Below are 18946 nucleotides of genomic sequence, written 5' to 3' on the forward strand. Positions count from 1 at the left end.
TGGCCGAGGCCCTGCTCGAGTTGTTTGCAGGCCCTCAGACCCCCGCCCGCAGTAAATGTGTTTTCTTCATCCCCGTGGCTGGAGAAAAAGATAAATTTAGCAACCCCCGCCGTCCCCTGCTTTCGCTTAGGAAAAAAAATCTTTGAAATAAAATGAAAATAGGCTTGCCAGTCTAAATGGGTATGTGGGCAAGAGGAGGGGGAGAAGGGTGATCCTAGAACAACTACCAAACCGTTTATTTTTTTTTAATAAGCATTCAGTCAAAGAGCCTAACAGATTTTATTAGTTTGCAGGGGTAAAAGTGAGGAAAAGGGTTACGTTTTGAAACCGGTTTCGCACACTGCAATGAACAGGAATTTTTAATGTATATTTTCTACATGTGTGTTTCAGAGTTGGTTTCAGTGTTTGAGAGCCTGTGAAATGGAAATCTTGGGGAATTGTTACAAAAATAATCCATTTTTCAAATACAGCGAGGTAGCAGAATTAGGTATAGATTTTTTTCAAAGTACTTAAGACTCTTAAAGTTTAAAAAGACTTAGGAGCGGAGGGAAGATATGTATTTGGTTAAAGCATTTATCAATTCCAAAAATGTGTATTTTCCGTTTTCATTAGTTTAAATTTTTATGCTCTTTCCATACTGAGCTTGGGACTCAAACTATTTAAAAGTTACTATAAATATTAAATAGTGTGGTCTTTAATCAGGAATCTGACGTGCTTTATTCAGTTCACTAAATGTTAGATAAAGATATTTTTCACAGTACAGAACACAAAAGTTATACAGCCAAAAGCATACTGGTGTGAAATCTCTAAGTACTGAAGCCATATATTTTAGTTTCCTGTCATAACTTTTTTAAAACTCCCAGAATGCAAATTGTCCTTTCCCTCAGACATCTTATTAAACCAAAGGTACGGTAAGAAGAAATCTCTGAGATTGCACCGGATGGTAATTTTCCTCTAAAGGATTCAGCTTTGATTTTTTTCAAGCAATTAAATTTCCTTTCAAAAATGATATAGACAATATGTCTTCATCATTTATAGAAAACCCCACTGGTCTATGATATAGACTGTATTCACAGAAAGGTAAATAAAACATTTTTTTCAAATAAGGAAAAAAATACCTTGTATACTCACACTAATATAATTTCAAAAAATTTAGCCTTTAAGTACTTTCCAAGGGCCTCTATTTAATGCTATGGTATGTCAAGAATGGGGTATCATCGTCCATGCAACTGTAAGCAGTATGAACACAAAAACCTAATGCCAGCATTCTTATTAGTTCTTCCATAATTACCATCAAATACTTCTAAGCCCACCAATATAAAGCACTTAAGAAAAAAGTGCCAAGGAGCATAAATGAAAAAGAGGTTTCCTCAAAAGACCAGAAGTAGTTTAGGTATTAATATTTTTAAAGAGCCTTTTGCCATTACTTTTCATACATAGACTGTTAACTTTGATGGGAAACAAGAAAAGATGGTCTACTATGAATTATATTAGATAAACCTTTATTGAAGTCCAATGAAGATTATAGATGATTGTAGAGATGAAGTCAACTATACTTTTTTTTTTTTTTTGAGTTTTCAAAAAAGGGAAAGCAACTTCTATTTCAAATTCATCTATGGAAAGCTGTAAAGAACACTGTATAATAAGTTATTTTACTAGAAGTGCCCTTAATATAAAATACTCATGATAAAGTGAAGGCACTAAAGAAGTGTGAACAGCAGAGATCAGAAATCAGTATTATAAAATACTAAATATAGGTAATGAAAATATTCACAATAGGACCTTGGGGACACCTGAGATCACTGAAAGCATTTGGTAATCAAGCACTAGGTGATTAACCTGACACCTTGAACTTAAAGGACCTACTATACCCTATCTTGCATTGATACTTTTGTTCATCGTTTTAGTATTAGGGACCTATAGAATACTGGGCATGGGTAATAAAAAGATGTAGGGTTTGCCCTTGGGGAACTCCGAATAAGGAGATTGCCTGCAGCAGAATAAAAACATTCTTAAGTGCTTTCATTTTCTCAAATAAACACAATAAAGGGAAATTTGATTTAGGGAGATTGAGAGCAGAACATTTCAAAGGCATATGCTGTGAATAAAAAATAGATAGTTTCAAAGCACTCAAAGGAATTTTGGTTATGTGCTAAAATTTGTTTGTTCCTTAGGAGCTGTTAATGTATATCAGATAGATAAAGCATCTACTCAAGGTTTTGACAGTGTTTTAATAACTTAACTAAAAATCCCTGACATGTTTATAGGTCCTTGAGCCAGAAATAATACAAGGCCTTTCAATCATTTTTCCAGAGAAAGAGTCAGAAAAGAAGCTGTTAAAAAACAAGAGAAAACACTGTTGATTTTCACTCCACATCACTGATAGAAATCCAAATAAAAGACAATAAATTATTGGCTCATGAGAAAATATAGACCTTCTCGAATAGAGTTGTGGTAATTGATTCTTTTATATCCCAAAGGTTAAAAATATTTACTTTCCCCTAGAAAGGCCCTGGTTTTATTGAACTAAGCACACCCCATAAAAATTAACCGTTTATCTAATACTTGATACTTAAATTATCTTATATGTACTTATCTTAAGATGAGCAAGTTGCATCATGTTGGAATTCAGCTGACTATAATTAATGCCAAGTACGAATTTTTCATCTGAGTTTTTAAGCCACACACCCTCCCCAAGAGAAATAATTTTAAAATAAACAATGACTGACAATTAGGTGATTTTCGAACTATTTTTCACACAAGTCATTGGTTGAACAAGACTTTAATTCCTGAAAATCACCAACAGCCAAATTCTACCTCATGGATTATAAATCACAGGACACAGCAAACAAACGCTCCACTAAAGAGGTGAAAATCAATATGGCCTAGAAACAATGACCAGTAATAATGAGCACCCTGGGTGCCCAAATCAGGACCTCTACGTACAGTTCTCCACTAGAGGAACCAAGGTTCTGGGAGAATTGACTGATTCCTGGGCTGGAGCAGAAAAATACAAGATGAACCTGGAATATCTCCTCATAACAAATAGGAAGAAAAAACATCAAAGCTTACGAGGGGTGTGTCAAAAGTTCTCAAGAGCCAATTTAAATAGGTTCCAATTGGCTAAAGATGAAAAAATTTGAATGTCAAAAGAATAATTACTATGGATTGAAGCGCATCAAATAGGTTGGTGAGTTTATAATGGGATTTTCCTAAATGATCAACTAGTGGTGATGGTTGCACAACTTAGTGAATAGACTAGAAACTAGCGAATTAGGCACTTTAAAATGGTAGAATTTATTGAATTATATCTTATTATATTGAATTATATCTTAATTTTTTTTAAATGATAACTTTTAGAGAATACTAGAGAACCAATTCGTTATTTTGAAAACTAGTAAAGGAAAAGATCAGGCACTTATCCTATATGAACTGTTCCTCAGGCTAAACAAATAGTTGATTAAGGGAGTTTTCTTTTAATAAAATTATTTCAACTAATATATGAAGAAGGCTTGATAGAATTAGAATAGCACCATTTTGCAACCCCTACTGAATCAATGGATCTCGGCAATGATCATCAATGGCTCCTAAGCCTCGTTACAGAAGTACACAACGCCACTAGCCAAAAAAAATCAAACCTGAACATGATCAACCCTTTCACTCTGCCAATTTACAGGAAACACAGGGACAGAGAAGCATATCAGTGAAACCACAGGGATGCAATCTATGGGACCTGCTTCCTTCAACAAATAAATTATGAGAAAAAAAATTGGAGGGGAAATCAATAGATGAGAAAAGAGTTAAAAGACATTTTAATCAATTGCAGTATATGAACTTTATTTCAATCTTGATTCAAACAAGTATAAAAAATAATGATAAAATTGAAAAACGTCAACTCTGACTAGATTGTTGTCAATACTGACAAGATATATATTGATATAAATAAATTATTATTAATTAGGTTTAGGTGTAATGATGGTGTGATTATATCTTAGAGTCCTTACCTTTTATCTTGTAGAGATACATTATTAAACTATTTACAAACAAAATGATATACTATCAGAGATGACCTTCGAAATAATATTGGAAAGTGAAGGCAGAACAGGGGTCGAGGGGGCAGTGGAAGATATAAATGAAACAAGAATGGCCATGAGCAGACAATCGTTGAAGCTGGATGAGGGGCAAATGGTGGCAGTGATATATTATTCTCTTGATGTGTATATTGAAATTTTCCATTAAAAAACAAACAAACAATAAACAGACAAAAATACCTTCACATTTCAAAGAGTCTTTGGAGTGGAGCAAGCATCGCAGATATTAGTTGCTTCCTTTCTCACTTTTTTGTGGACCATATAACACCACCTATTTTTAAAACAGCATAATTAAGCAATGAAATCAAAACTAGATCACTTATGACGAAGAAAACTGCAATGGTTTTCAAATTTGCAAGAGAACAACTCCTTGCTAAAGACACAGATTCCTGAGCCTCAATTCCTAGCAATTTTGATTTTTAGTAGATCTGAGATAGGGCCGAGGACTCTGCAATTTAACCAGGAGCTCAGGTGATACATAGACAAGGGGGCACACGCCAATGCTACTATAAGAAATATTAGTACATCCTAGTAAATGCCTCTTTGTCCATATTTATAAGAGTATCTCTTGGAGTATAACGAAGTAAAATTGCTGGATATGGCACGTTTTCAACATTACTCTCCAAAATGACTATACTAATATACATTCCCTCCAGCAGAAGAGAATTCCCAACTCCCCATTCTTGGCCAATCCTTGATGTGTTCATACTTTTTCATTATTGCCAAGAACATAACTACCTTACAGAATGACCTTTTAGTTAGCAACATTTGTTAAAGCAGCTCTTGAAAAATCTACCACATTTCGAACAAAGACTCCTTTTTAATGACTTTCATTATTGTATTTATTTTCATTATCATAATTATAATGACTTCTCACCCTAAAATAGTTAAATAAATGTGCTCAAAGAAGTGATAATTCGACATTACAGATTAAAGCAAAAATGTTCTAACCAATTACAGGACATAAGAGTAACTCGTCAGAAAATCTCATATGGAACGAATTTGAATCGTGCTTCGTGTTTACATGAACCACAAATGTTTTTTACTTGTTTTTGCATACAGACATCAAGCAAATAGAAACAATCCAAGTTGAGAACAAAACAGGAAGAAGCAGCTGGCAGAAATGTGGAAAGTTTCGTAATTCTCGAAAAGGTGAGGCAAGCCAAGGACACAGTAGGAATCTGACTGAATAAAATTAAGTTTTCAATAAAATGCGAATTGTGCATATGACTCCTAGGTGCCCTGGTAATGGAGCCCTCACTCTGTGGTAACAACATTATATTGAGGAAAATTCACATGAAAATGGAGCAAGGAATAAAGGGTGAGAGCATTACATGGTCTGGTCTGGTGAGGAGTTTGGGAAGGTTTTTGCTGTAAAGAATGACTTCGTGAGTAGACCAAAAAAAAAAAAAATGGATTGTGAATAAAAAGGGTTAAACTGAGGCTGAGCTCTGGAGCAGGGCCTCTCAAACTTTACTGTGCACACAAATCCCCTGGGGATGTTGTGAAACCGCTCCTTCTGATACAGCGGGTCCAGGATGGGGCCCGAGGGTCTGTCTGCATTTTCAACAAGCTCCAGCGCAATGCTGACGCGGCAGGGCCTTCTGAGATCTGCAGAGCTGTTGCTCCTCCCTCTGACTTTGCCTGAAGTCTGTCCCTGAGAAGTTCTGTAGCGCAAATACCTGCCCCTGCCGGCAGCGCTGCTGGGAAGAAAATGGGACATGGGCCAGGGACATGGTAGAATCCCATTCCCTCAGAAACCCTCTCACATAAAGGAGTTGGACTTGTAGCAGGAAGAGGCTTAGAGTCCTCCTTGGGGACATTATATGGCCTAGAAGGGTTGGGAGAAGAACAAGGAGAGAGTCAACAGTTGTCGGCATTAGCACTATCACCCACGTCCTCGCCCCCAGGCACTCAACGTTCAGAGACAGAAAATGATGAGAGGGAGGAGAGATATGAACAGACAATGAACACCAGATTACAGGTACTCGATGTTCCTGGCCAAGAGATACAAAATGAAAGATCTTTCAGAAAAAGGTTTTTCTAAGCTCAAGGAAGATCTCTATCTGCAGACTGAAAGAACTTACCTCCTTTCGGGGAAAATTAGCCATCTACACACAGACACATTTAGCAACAATATTTAACTGCAAAAGAAAAAATCCTTCAATCATCAAAACAGGAGAGAACAAACCATTTATTGAGGGCTTCCCTTGTTCTACACACTTGGTACTTTACATGAATTCTCTTATTTAAACCTCACAGCATTCCAATAAAGGGTGGTGGCTGGCCTTTAAGTTGCCTGGATTCAGGAACTCAAACCGTGTTGTCAGGATCCATTTGCTCTGCAGCTGTTTCTGCTCTCTTTCATCCCTCCCAGTGGCAGACAGGTTTCCTCTTCCAGATGTGGCACAGGCAGCTCTGGGCTCACATTGTTAGCTCAGTAACCCTCGAAGAAAGAGACGGGGTCTCTCTCCTAGTTTCACCATAGAAGGTTTCCAGTTGTCTTTATGCCATGTGCTAGCCCTTGGATCCATCACAGTGGCCAAGAGAATGGAATAAGATAACTGGTCAGGGACTGGGGGTACTATGATTAGAAGTCCCAGGAGAATTAAAAGGTCGGAGTGAGAAAAAATAAACGAACAAAGAGTAGAAGGATGATTTGGCCAACAAATGCAAAGGATCCATGACAGGGTAGTCTATGAGTTGCCCCACTTTACAGATGACAACAGTAACTATTAGAGAGATCAAGTAACTTGCCCAAGGTCACAGATCCAGTATAAGTTGAGGAGCCAGAATACCCAGGCGGTCTGACCAGAGCTCTCAACCACTATGCTATAAGACAACTAAGTCATTTTGGTTTCAGACTCCTCCGCAACCTCAGCTTTCAAAAGAAAATGGGGCAATAGCTAGACTTTTTAGAGAAAAGGACTGTAATCAAAGATTTGTACTCTCTGCCAAATTGACTTTCACAATAATAGCTAACAAATACTAAACACACACTGTGTGACAGGCACTATTCTAAGTTCTAAGAGGACTTCTCCACCTGAGGTGGAGGGAGAGGAGGATGATGGCCCACTTCTCCCAGAGTGACACATCTCCTCTACAAGAGGAGAACTGGGCAGGGACAGTATAGTAGTCCCTGGTCTTTTCATCTAGCTTCTCTCAATATGAAACCTCTGCCCTGTGATCAAGCTGGAGAAGGGGTGATTGGGGCCCAGTACTACAGCCTGCCACACGTGTAGTAGAACTTCTGTCCTACTGTGGAGGCTGAGCAGGTGCAGGGAGCGTCAGTCTTCTGCCCTGCACCTGCCTAGAGCTGGCACTGATGAGAGATGCTGCTGGTCTGCCTTTCCTGGAGTGAAACAATAGTCCAAGACTGGGAGCTGGGAGGAAAGGGAGCCCCGTCTTCCTGGCTACCTCTTCCAAGAATAGAGCTTCCATCACACTGAGCTGGGGGTTGGGGGGGTGGGAAGCAGTTCATGGCTCGGATGCCACAGACTCCCATTGTTCTTACCAAGGTTTAGCAGAAGATCTTGAATAAATGTTTCTCTATTTGTTGTATGTCCTTGCAACAAATTCCAGAGACTAAATGTTTACATTTTAAAAATAATTTTCATCAGTTAAATGGTTGTTTCACTGGGGAGAGTGTCTACCAATCTTCTCACCCCACCATTGTGGAAGTTGGCTACCTCAATCAGGGTTTTTTTCATTTTCAAAGCGAAAAATAAGTTCATTTGGTAGTATTTTCAACTCATGATTCAAACATATTCCATGTGTTTCAATCCAGTGCAATTATTTTGATTGGTGCTCAAATTATCCCATTTGTAGCTAATGGAAACTTCTTTAAGTTGGCTCTTGAGTCTTTTTGACATGACCCTAATAGTCATTGACAGCTTTCTTGTTATTGAAATACTGTGTACATTACCTCCCCCAGACACACAGAATGCTTTTGAAAAACTTAAAGGTCATACTTAACAATATCAAAAGGAGTATATATACCTTCCAAAGAAATGAAAGAGATAAAAGCAAATAGACAAAAGGAGAAAGCAAATTTAAAATCATAAAACAAATAAAAAAGGATAAGGAAACACTAAAAATAGCATAGAAAAATATGATATGAATAATAAAATAAACATATTAACAATCATTATAAATATAAATGGAATCCACTTCCCTATTAAAAATCAAGATTCGCAAATTGGATTAAGATGCCAGTCTTGCTATTTGGGACAACGTGGATGGACCCAGAGAGTATTATATTAAGTGAAACAAGTCAGACAGAGAAAGACAAATATCATACGATTCCACTTACATGTAGAATCTAAAAAACGAATGAACAAAACAGAAACAGAAACAAATTCATAGACAGAGAACAAACTGATGGTTGCCAGAGGGGAGAAGGATAAGGCGTTGTACAGAAAAGGGGAAGGGGATTAAGAAGTACAGACTTCCAGTTATAAAAAAAAGTCACAGGGATGCAATGTACAGCATAGGGAATAGAGTCAATAATACTGTAATAACTATATACAAGGACAGATAGTTACTAGACTTATTATGGCGATCACTTTGTAAGGTATATAAATGTTGAATCATTGTGTTGTATACCTGAAACTAATGTGATATGGTATGTCAGCTATAATTTAAAATATATTTTAAAAAATAAATTTAAAAAATTTTAATTTTGTTATTTAAATGAAGCACAAAAAGATTAAGGTAAAAGAAGGGGAAATATATCAAACAAATGCAAATTAAGAGAAATCAAAGATGAAAATACTTTTATTAATAGAATTTGACGCTAATTTATAAAGCCAAAATATGAAGGATAGAGAATCATTTTATAATATAACTAATAAGTCTTACGTAATATCTTTCTGGAAAGAAACATGCATATTGGACATTATACCTTTTTTTTAGTGCCCATGCAACATTTACAAGAATTGAATAAGATATAGCTGCACTATCGGTGGCACTTAAACAGGGTTCAATTGCTAAAGAAGACTCACAAGACCCAAAACAACAAAGCTTACAAATGTACAGTTCATTACAGGGAAGGGACACGCTATAAGAAGAGCATGAAAGTCAGAATAAATATCACAGCATATGACTCTCAGAAAGGGTCTGGAGAAGCCATGTGCAGGCTCCTTGTCTCTTCCTTCCCCCAGCCCTAGAACTAGCCATTTCTTCAAGGAGCCCTGGTTCCATTTATTGGAGGATGGTATTTGGAAACAAAGATCTGACGCTAGATGTGCTCATTACTGCTGAGGTGTCACTGCCTCTAGACCATGATAGCAGTCACAGCCAGGAAATATATCTAAATATATGTAAGTATACTACCCCATATAAATACATATCTGTATTTCTGTATCTATCTACCAACTAGAGTACAGTATTTATGTGCAGTTCTTTTTGTCATTAGCCTTACATTATCTAGTCAAAATACCATTTTTCTTTTTTTATTTAGGTATAATTGACATACAACATTATATTAGTTTTAGATGTACGACATAATGATTTGATAGTTGTATATATTGTGAAATGATCACCACAATAAGTCTAGTTAACATCTATCACCATACATAGTTACAGAATTTTTTTTTCCTGTGATGAGGACTTTCAAGACCTACTCTCTTAGCAACTTTCGAATATGCAATGCCATACTATTAACTATAGTCATCATTCTGTACATTGCATCTCCATAACTTACTTATTTTATAACTGGAAGTTTGTACCTTTGATTCCCTTCACCCATATCACTCCTCCACACCCGTACCTCTGGCAACCACCAATCTGTTCTCTGTATATACGAGTTGTAAAACGCTGTTTTTCAAAGTTTCCCTGCCCTCATCAGTGAAGTCATGTCATACATTTTTAACACAATTATATTCATTTGTCATACTCTGCATTCCATCCCGGGATCACTGACAACCAGGTTGATGTTTTAAAATTTGCATACAGTAAAGTTCATTCTTGGTGGCATACCATTCCACGGGGTTTGACAATTAGAGAGTCATGTGTCCTCCACCACCCTTGTGCAGCCCATTATGTCCTCAACCTTTCTCTCTCCCCAATCCCTATAACCACTTATCTGCTCTCCATCCTGTGGTAGACCGAATAATGACCCGAAAGTTATCCACGTCCTAATCCCTGTAACCGGTACATGTTTCATTATATGGCAAAAGGGACTTTTTAAGGATCTTGTGATGGAGAGAGGATCCTGGATTATCCAGGTGGTCTTTAAATGTAATCACAAGGGTCCTTAAAAGAGGATAGCAAGAAAGTCAAAGGAGTCAGAGGAAACATGAGGATGGAAGCAAGAGGCTGGAGTGATGTGAGGACAGAGTTCCAAGGTAAAGAATACAAGTGGCTTTCAGAAGCTAGAAAAATCATGGAAATGAATTTTCTCCTAGAGTCTCCAGAAAGAACCAGCCCTACAACACCTTGACTTTAGCCTAGTGAACTGATTTCAGACTTCTGGCCTCCAGAACTGTAAGAGAATAAATTTGCGTGGTTGTAAGCCACCAAGTTTGTGGTAATTTTTTACAGTAGTGGTAGGAAACTAATACACATCCCTATGGTTTTGCCTTTTGCAAAATATAGTAAATAGAATCCTACAATATTTTTGGGTCCTTGGATTCTGGCTTCTTTCATTTGGCAAAATGCACTTAAAATTCATCCATGTTTATGTTCTGTATATTTTACCACTAAAAAAAGATTCATTCATATTATTGAGTGAATCAATAGATCTTTCCTTCTTATCACTGACTAGTATTCCGTTGTATGTATTTACCAGTTTGTTTATCCATTCACCTCCTGAAGGACATTTAGTTGTTTCCAGTTTTTGATTAATGAAGCTGCTATAAACATTTACATACACGTTTTTGTGTGCACATAAATTTTCAACTCACTTGGCTATTAAAACTCATAGGTATTCATAGCTTTTAGGACATGGAGATGTCAATTTAAATATTTTTATCAGGAGAACAAACACTTTATTAAGTAATACCAACAAAAAGAATCACAGGCTTTTTAAGGTCAAGATTACGTTCACAGAACAAACCATAAGTTCTGAGTTCTGGATGTCTTACAAGACCTCTTTGTTAGAAATAACATTTTCAAGAACATTTTAAGAAACCAGAAAATCATCTTCTTATTATGTTGCCAGGATTTCTTACACCAACAGTTCGAAGGGCCTGTGGTTTTCCAGACCAAATGCTGAAATTCCATTATTTAGAACTGAGAAATAAAGACAGATCTAAGAAAACTAAAACTTACTATGGAAAAGAAAGGGGCAAAATAGGATTATAAACTATTGGAATATGAGCATATAATGTTATTTGTCTACAGTGTAAATAGAAAAAAACTGACAATGAATATTAGAACTTCTGATTTATTATATTGGCAATCTATTCACCCCTAGTCCTTAGTACTGTTTGCTATGAAACTTGTTAAATAGTTTCATAAAGTCATTAAAACTTATCTTTTTTTCCCAACAGATGTGCAGTAACACCTCTGCCAGTGGAGTTTTGCCTGAACAACAACAAAAAATTATAAGTCATTCAAACATAAAAGTGGCAAAAATTTCCCCTAAGGGATGAAAACTACAGAGGAATAATCCCAAGTTGCACCCCTCAATGCAAAATCAGGTACAAGTCACGTAATATCCAAAGGCTTGTAAAAACAACTATGAAGTGTATAAGAAATATCTGTCAGGGTTTGGGATCTTCTCTTACAAGCTAACAAGTTAGCCTGTTTTCACTTCCTGGGTGTCAGCAGCACAATAAGCAGTATAAGCATCATCAGCATATTTGCATGGGTTTCCCATGTCCCCAAGTCCCACCAGGGCCATACAGAGGGGCCCAGGTGGACACACTATGTACCCAATGCAACTTTGCATCACGGCCGAGGAATACCAACCAGCCTTGGAGAATTCACACCTTTTACAGTAAGCCTGTTCTCTGTCCCAGAAGGAGAGAGCACCTCATTTCTCAAGGCAACTCCTTGCGAATACAGCCTTGAGAGATGGTTCAGGTAAAGAGGGTCAGGGCTTCGCATTCTTAGCACACAAAACAAGAACAGGGACATTCCAGGCTGTGACAGATTGCATCTCTCAACAATATTATGCCCAGAGAGAAAATAGGCCATCTCTCCTTCTACATGAAGTGGACAATATGTACTGCTCAAAGTTTTGCCCCTAGGAATATTTTCCTCCCCGACTGTCTTTCAGGGGCTAGAAGGCAGCCAATCCACTTTTAGCTGGTTCTGTCAAACTGTGCATAAACCAGGCCTGTGTTTTTCTTTGTTAACCACTCACAGAGAATTCTCTGGGAAGCCATGAATGTAGGTTAAGGGAGAAGTAACTAGGAGGGAGCGAGTATCACGGGAGTTTAAAATACCTCTTCATACAGTTTACTTGTGTCTTCTGACCAGCCTGAACTCAATCGTATGTATGTAGCATTATCATTTTCTAATGGAATACTGTTGTCACATCTGATTTTATGTTTCCGTGGAGCAGATAACACCTAGTTCCTTATGGTCATTTCAAGTGTCATACACCACTCTCCTTTCACTTTCCATATTTCCTGCCCATGCTTTCTATGGAGTGAACCCATCCAGAAGCTGGAAGGCAAGTTCCTTCCCACAGCACAGAGCAGGTAGAGAGGGTGGAGTGAATGTGGAAGGGCAAATGGAAGATATTCAACACAGCTCATAAATGGCATTGATGTCATTGGTGTGATTTTCTAAACCATTAAACCGTTCTTGGTAAAGTTCCAAACAAAACAACTCATACTCCTTTCAATTTACACAGTAGTTCCATTCCTGGAAAATTCCAGGATATCAAAACTGTGCAAAAAATACTTTGAGTTATGCTTACTTCGGCAGTAATACACTAAAATTGGAAATATAAGGAGAAGATAAGCATGGCCCCTGTGCTAGATTGACATGCAAATTTGTGAAAGCATTCCATATTTTTAAAAATCAATTTTAGAAAAAAAGAAAAGTACTTTGAGTTTACATGCAAAATGAGGTTTAGGCTCAGAAAATTACAAATAGATTTTTCATATACATGAGTGTCTAGGGGGACATTTGAAGATTACGTAAGAAGTAGGAAATTTTGTCCTTGTAAGAATGTCACATGCATTGAAGAACATATGACATTCTTGGCTCCTGCCCATTAACTGCCAGGAAATCCTTGCCAGGGGATTCCTGTCAACCATTGTAACAACTGAAATAGTCCCACGTGTTTTCGAAGCATTCCTTCAGGTGGTACGCACCTAGTGAGACCCAGTCTCCTAAGGTGAAACTTCACCCTTGTCGAATTTGAGTTTGATATTTCATCCACTTAGTGTCTGGGGCAACCAGACTTCTCAATTTATGGCTCCTTGTTCAATTCAACATACTAAAGTCTCTAACCCAGTTACCAAACACACTTGCTGCCATTTCTGGCAACGTATAATTGTGAATTTGAATTTTTTTATTTAGTATAAATAAAAATTAAGAAAAATAGCCCTGGCTCTCCTCATACTCTCCCTGTCTCAGCCCTGGAATAAGCTCCTTCTCCAAAAGGCCTAACTTCCCTTTAATGGGGAATGTTTTTCAGAGACCACAACCTGAATACTAGGGGTGTTAATTATTTGAACAATACAATGGACAGAGTTAGGAAAAAAACGTATATCGTGGCAGATGAACTCTAGGGTGGCCCCCATGACCCCTGCCTTCTGGTGTTTATGCTTCTATGTGCTCCCTTCCTCCTGAAAATGGGAGGAATCATGACTTGCTTCTAGTCAGTAGTGACAAGATGCACATAATTACATATATATGATTATAGTATGTATGACTAATGGCAGTGTTGCAAGGGAGACTATCTCCCTTGCTGGCTTTAAGGAAGCCAGCTGCCATGCTGTGAGCTGCCTATAGAGAAGACCACTTGGCAAGGAATTAAGGGCAGCCTCTGGCTGACAGCCAACAAGAAACTGAGGCCCTCAGTCCAGCAGCCTGCAAGGAATGAAAAGCTGCCAACAACCACGTGAGTTTGGATGTAGATGCCACTGCAGCCCCAATCAACATCTTGATTGAAGCTTTGTTAGCCCCTGAAGCAGAGCATCTAGCTAAGCCATGCCCAGACTCCTGACCCACAGAGAGAGATAATAAATGTGTCTTCTATTAACCTTTAAGTTTGTGGTAATAGATAACTAATGCACTATTTAATGATGAGTTTACATGAATATTTTCAATTCAATTTTAATATTATAGTATTTTCCCTGATTTCTTCGATTTTATCCTGATATTTTTACAAATAATGGAATTACTGGTCCCATGCTGGGAAGGACTGCACACAAATTGTGAATAAAAAACTGAAAATGAGAGATTTCCTTTCTTTTCTATTTTTCCTTTCTCTCTCTCTTTGTAGGGGAACATTTATTCATACTTTTTCTCTTACAGCCTTGTTCATTTAAGTAAACTAAGTCTATGAAATCACTTCATAATAATTTCAGCCCTAGGATTCTTTTTAAATTATTATTGCAAATTGTAATATTTCCTGTTAATATAGTACTTCATGGTTTAAAACAAATTTTTTCATGTATAAGTTTTTCTAACAAATTTTGGAATAGAATTCAATTAACAGAAATTTGATTTAGGGAAAATTATATTAGAAATTATTTGCTTCTCACTAACAATGTTTATTTCCCCAAACATGGCCCACCTATACTTTTTAAACATTTTTTTTAAATAGTTAAATACATAGTTTGATTCTTTGTATTTTTAGTAAACATATAAAATATAACAACCACTCATGATGAACGAAAATGTCCCTAATCTAAACCAACCACTACTTTTAAAAAATATTTATTAACAAATATTTATTTAATTTTTAAAATCATACAATTATATTTATATATGTATTATTTCTGCTCAAAAATTAAATGTTTTCAAATGTTCACTTGAAATGATGTTATTAATGCTGATAAAAGAAAAAATACTCAGATTCATTTTGAATACTTGTCTATTATTTTCAGGTTTAACACAAGATGTTATAGAACAAATAATTCAATCTGACAAAATAACATTTCCCAAAAGCACTATTTCCAGTAACAATTTCTCTATTGAATGAGACTTGACAGTAAATGTTGTAAAATATTTCACAACAACCCTGTGCATAGGTCAATAAATATTACTGTAATATATATTATAGAAAGTAGCAGAACTGGCTTTATATAAGCTTGAAGAACAATGGTTAAGTCCTCCTGACCAAAAATATCACACTCACTAAGAAAGAGATTAAGTCGAAGTTTTTTTTGGCACAGCTTCACATGTTCCTTAAAACTCTGTTCTATGTCTTGAAACTGTTTTCTCTGGCTTAATAATATACTGAAGAGGTTGAAGGAAACTTGAGAAAAGGGTCTGGGTTTTATTTATCTCTTTGTCTTCAGGTCTAGTATAGAACCTAGCATATTAACTCAATTAATGCTAAATAAATAAATGGATAATCAAAAAAAAGAAGGAAGGAAGGTAGGAAGGAAGAAAGGGAGGGAGGAAGGGAAGGAGGGAAGGAGGGTGGGTGGGCAAAGAATCCTTAAGTGGCTTTAAGTTACTCTGAAATATATTTAAAATCTTAAAAGTAATAGAGAAATACGAAGAAATGAAGAACTGAAGGAAGTTAGCCCAAACCTATGAAAGCTGTAGATTTCCATGAATCAGTGAAAGAAATAGGTGTTAATAGGCTATAAACCCAGAAATGAAGATTATGTAGATTTTGGGTACAACTTCCACTTTAAAATTTTGAAATCCATGTCATTTTGTCTATAAAAGGGGGATTTGTCTAGCCTTTGGGATGATGAGAAACTGGAGATCTACAACCCAGATCCCACAGCCCGCCCAGTCTCTGGCCAAAGAGAAACCTCAGTCAAGAGACAGCAGCTGTCTCTGAAGTGCTATGGATTCAACAGAACAATACTGCCTTCTAGGGAGCATTGTGGAAGTTTGTGGATGCTTTTTTTTTTTTTGGACACACGTTGGAGTGAAACTGCAAAAACATTACCAATAAAGGGAAGCTTAAAATCCACAAGAGAAACAAGGCATTACCACTAAGAAATGAAAATTAGATTATCAGCAGATTTTTGCATCAGCCAACAACTGATACCAGAAGACAGTGGAATGTTATTTTCAAATTGAAAGGGGAAATTATTAGCAATGTAGGATTTTATACCTAAGTAAATTACCATTGCAGAATAAAGGCAAAATAGAGACATTTATAGACATACAAAAAAGTTTATCACTCACAGACTCCCGCAAAAAGAAATACTGTGGATGTATTGATTTCTGGTGCCAGCTGAGATAGAGAAAGCCCACTACAGTCTATCTCTCCCACTTAGAACTAAAATCTCTGGGGGGGAAAAACACAAAAGCAACTACCCGAGAACTCTGAAAAGTGAGTAGAAGCAGATGGATTGAGAAGGAAAGTGAAAACTTGAAGAAGTGAATCATACAGGAGTGAGTTACTCATATTTTTTAGCTACTTTTCGCTATATATATTGATCAGAGGAGAAGCCTACAGCACAGCTTCCGTAAGCAGTACAGGAGAAAAATTCCAAGGAACACTATACTTCTGGCCAGAGGACCGAGAAAATGTGCCCCTGAAAGATGGAAGTGTGAAAGAAATCACAAAGAGATAGCTGGAGAAGCGGTTAATTCTGTGTGTAAACCAGCAAAATGCCAGGCTCACCTCTGAGCTGAGCGTGCATGGGACAGACCCAAAGCAACATAGCAAAGACTTTGAGAACTGAACTATGATATAAAACACCTCTCAAACTAATCCCGGAGTAGAGCATATGTAGGATAAGTCTGAAGTATCAGAGCAAAGGCTTTGAACTGACATTAGGACCACTGCACACAGAAGGTAAGCTAGAATTTATAGTCTAAACCTAACCAGGTTGACTGCCTGCTTTAGAAAATATCATCTACCAGTGGACTTTAACGGCACCCAGATTCTTACAACATAACATTCAAAATAGGCAGTATACAATCCAAAATTACTTGATATACAAAGAATCAAGAAAATGTGACTAATACCCAAGGGAAAAGATATTCAACAGATGCCAAATCCAAAATGACTCAGATGTTAAAATTAACAAACAGACTTTAAAGCTGTTATAATTATGCTCTGCGAGGTAAACACGACCTTTAAATAGATGAAAAGATAGTTCTCAGCAGAGTAAAAATAAACTATAAAAAATAAGCAAATGGAAAGTTTAGAAGATAAAAATACAATATATAAAATAAAAAATTCACTAGGTGAGCTAAGTAGAAATAGATGTGCTATATATAACATGCTATGTATCATATATATGGCATTTATATGTGATATATAAATGTATATGACATTTATATATAATATATTTACATACATGATATTTTTATATTATTTATATAGAAAAAAAATGAGGATTATGTGGACTATGGGTATAACCCCTACTTTAAAATTTTGGGATCCACGTCATTTTGTTTATGAAAAGGAAATTAGTCTAAATTTTGAGACCATGAGAAACTGGAGATCTACAGCCCAGCTCTCACAACCTACCCAGTCTCTGACCAAAAAACAGCTTGTCAAAAGAGACAGCAATTGTCTCAAAAGTATACTGGGCTCAATATGGACAATACTGCCCTCTAGGGAGTATTTTGGAAGTTTGTAGATACTTTTTTTTTTTTTTGAAACATTGGGGTGAAACTACAACACGCCAATGATAAAAAGAAAAAAAACATATGTATGTGTATGTGTATATATGTGTACACACACACACACACACACACACACACACACACACACATATGCAAGTGAAGGGGGCTAGGAAGTCTAAAATCTTCAGGGCAGGACAGCAGGCTCAGAGACCCAGGGAAAAATTGCAGTATTAAGTCCAAAGGCAGTCTGGAGGCAGAATTCTTTCGTCCTCAGGGTAGGTCAGTTTTTTTTTCTTAATGTCTTCAACTTACTGGATAAGGCCCACCCACATTATAGAGGATAATCAAAGTCTATTGATTTAAATTTTAATCACATCTAAAAATACCTTCACAGCAATATCTAGACCAGTGTTCAAAGTGTACAATTTTCTGTTTTTTAGTATACTCAGATATGTGTAACTATCACCACGGTATATTTTAGAACCTTTTCATTACCTCAAAAAGAAACCTTGTACCCTCTAGCTATAATTCCTCTCCCCGTGAGCACCACCCCCATCCCTAAGCAACCACTAATCTACTTTCTATTCCTATAGATTTCCATATTTTGGATTTTCATATGACTAGAATCATATAATATGTGGACTTTTGTGACTGACTTCTTTCACTTAGCTTAATGTTTTCAAGGTTTATCTATGTCATAACATGTGTCAGTACGTCATTCCTCTTTATTGCTGAATAATATTCTATTGTATGGATGGATATACCACAATTATTGATCCATTTGTCCATTGATGGACATTTGAGTTTCCACCTTTTGGCTATTATTAATAGTGCTGTAATAATATTTGTATACAAGTTTTCGCATGGGCATATATTTTCATTTATCTTCAGTATATACCTAGGAGTGGAATTACTGGTCATATGGTAATTCTATATTTAATCATTTGAAGAACTGTCAGACTGTGTTCCAAAGCGGCTGCACCATTTTGCTTTCCCACTAGCAATGTGTGAGGGTTCCTATTTCTCCCCATCTCACCAACACTTGTTATTATAACTTTTTTCTCCTTTGGCTACATTCTTTTTGTTTTACATCGTTTACAGAAGGTTTTCTTAAAACTAAAGTCCATCATTTGCATTGGGATTCACTCTTTATGTTATTCATTCTATGGGTTTTGATAATT

The 18946-nt window shown here is 36.5% G+C and overlaps 1 non-coding gene across 1 annotated transcript; it reads left to right on the forward strand.

The window, feature by feature from the left end:
* The first annotated feature begins 12956 nt into the window (after positions 1 to 12956).
* On the forward strand, positions 12957 to 13062 carry LOC112479556. Its single transcript, XR_003046227.1, has one exon. It is a non-coding gene; the product is annotated as a U6 spliceosomal RNA (small nuclear RNA).
* Positions 13063 to 18946: the final 5884 nt, after the last annotated feature.

Source organism: Pteropus alecto, unplaced genomic scaffold (genome assembly GCF_000325575.1).
Source record: "Pteropus alecto unplaced genomic scaffold, ASM32557v1 scaffold23, whole genome shotgun sequence".
In the NCBI taxonomy this organism is placed as follows: domain Eukaryota; kingdom Metazoa; phylum Chordata; class Mammalia; order Chiroptera; family Pteropodidae; genus Pteropus; species Pteropus alecto.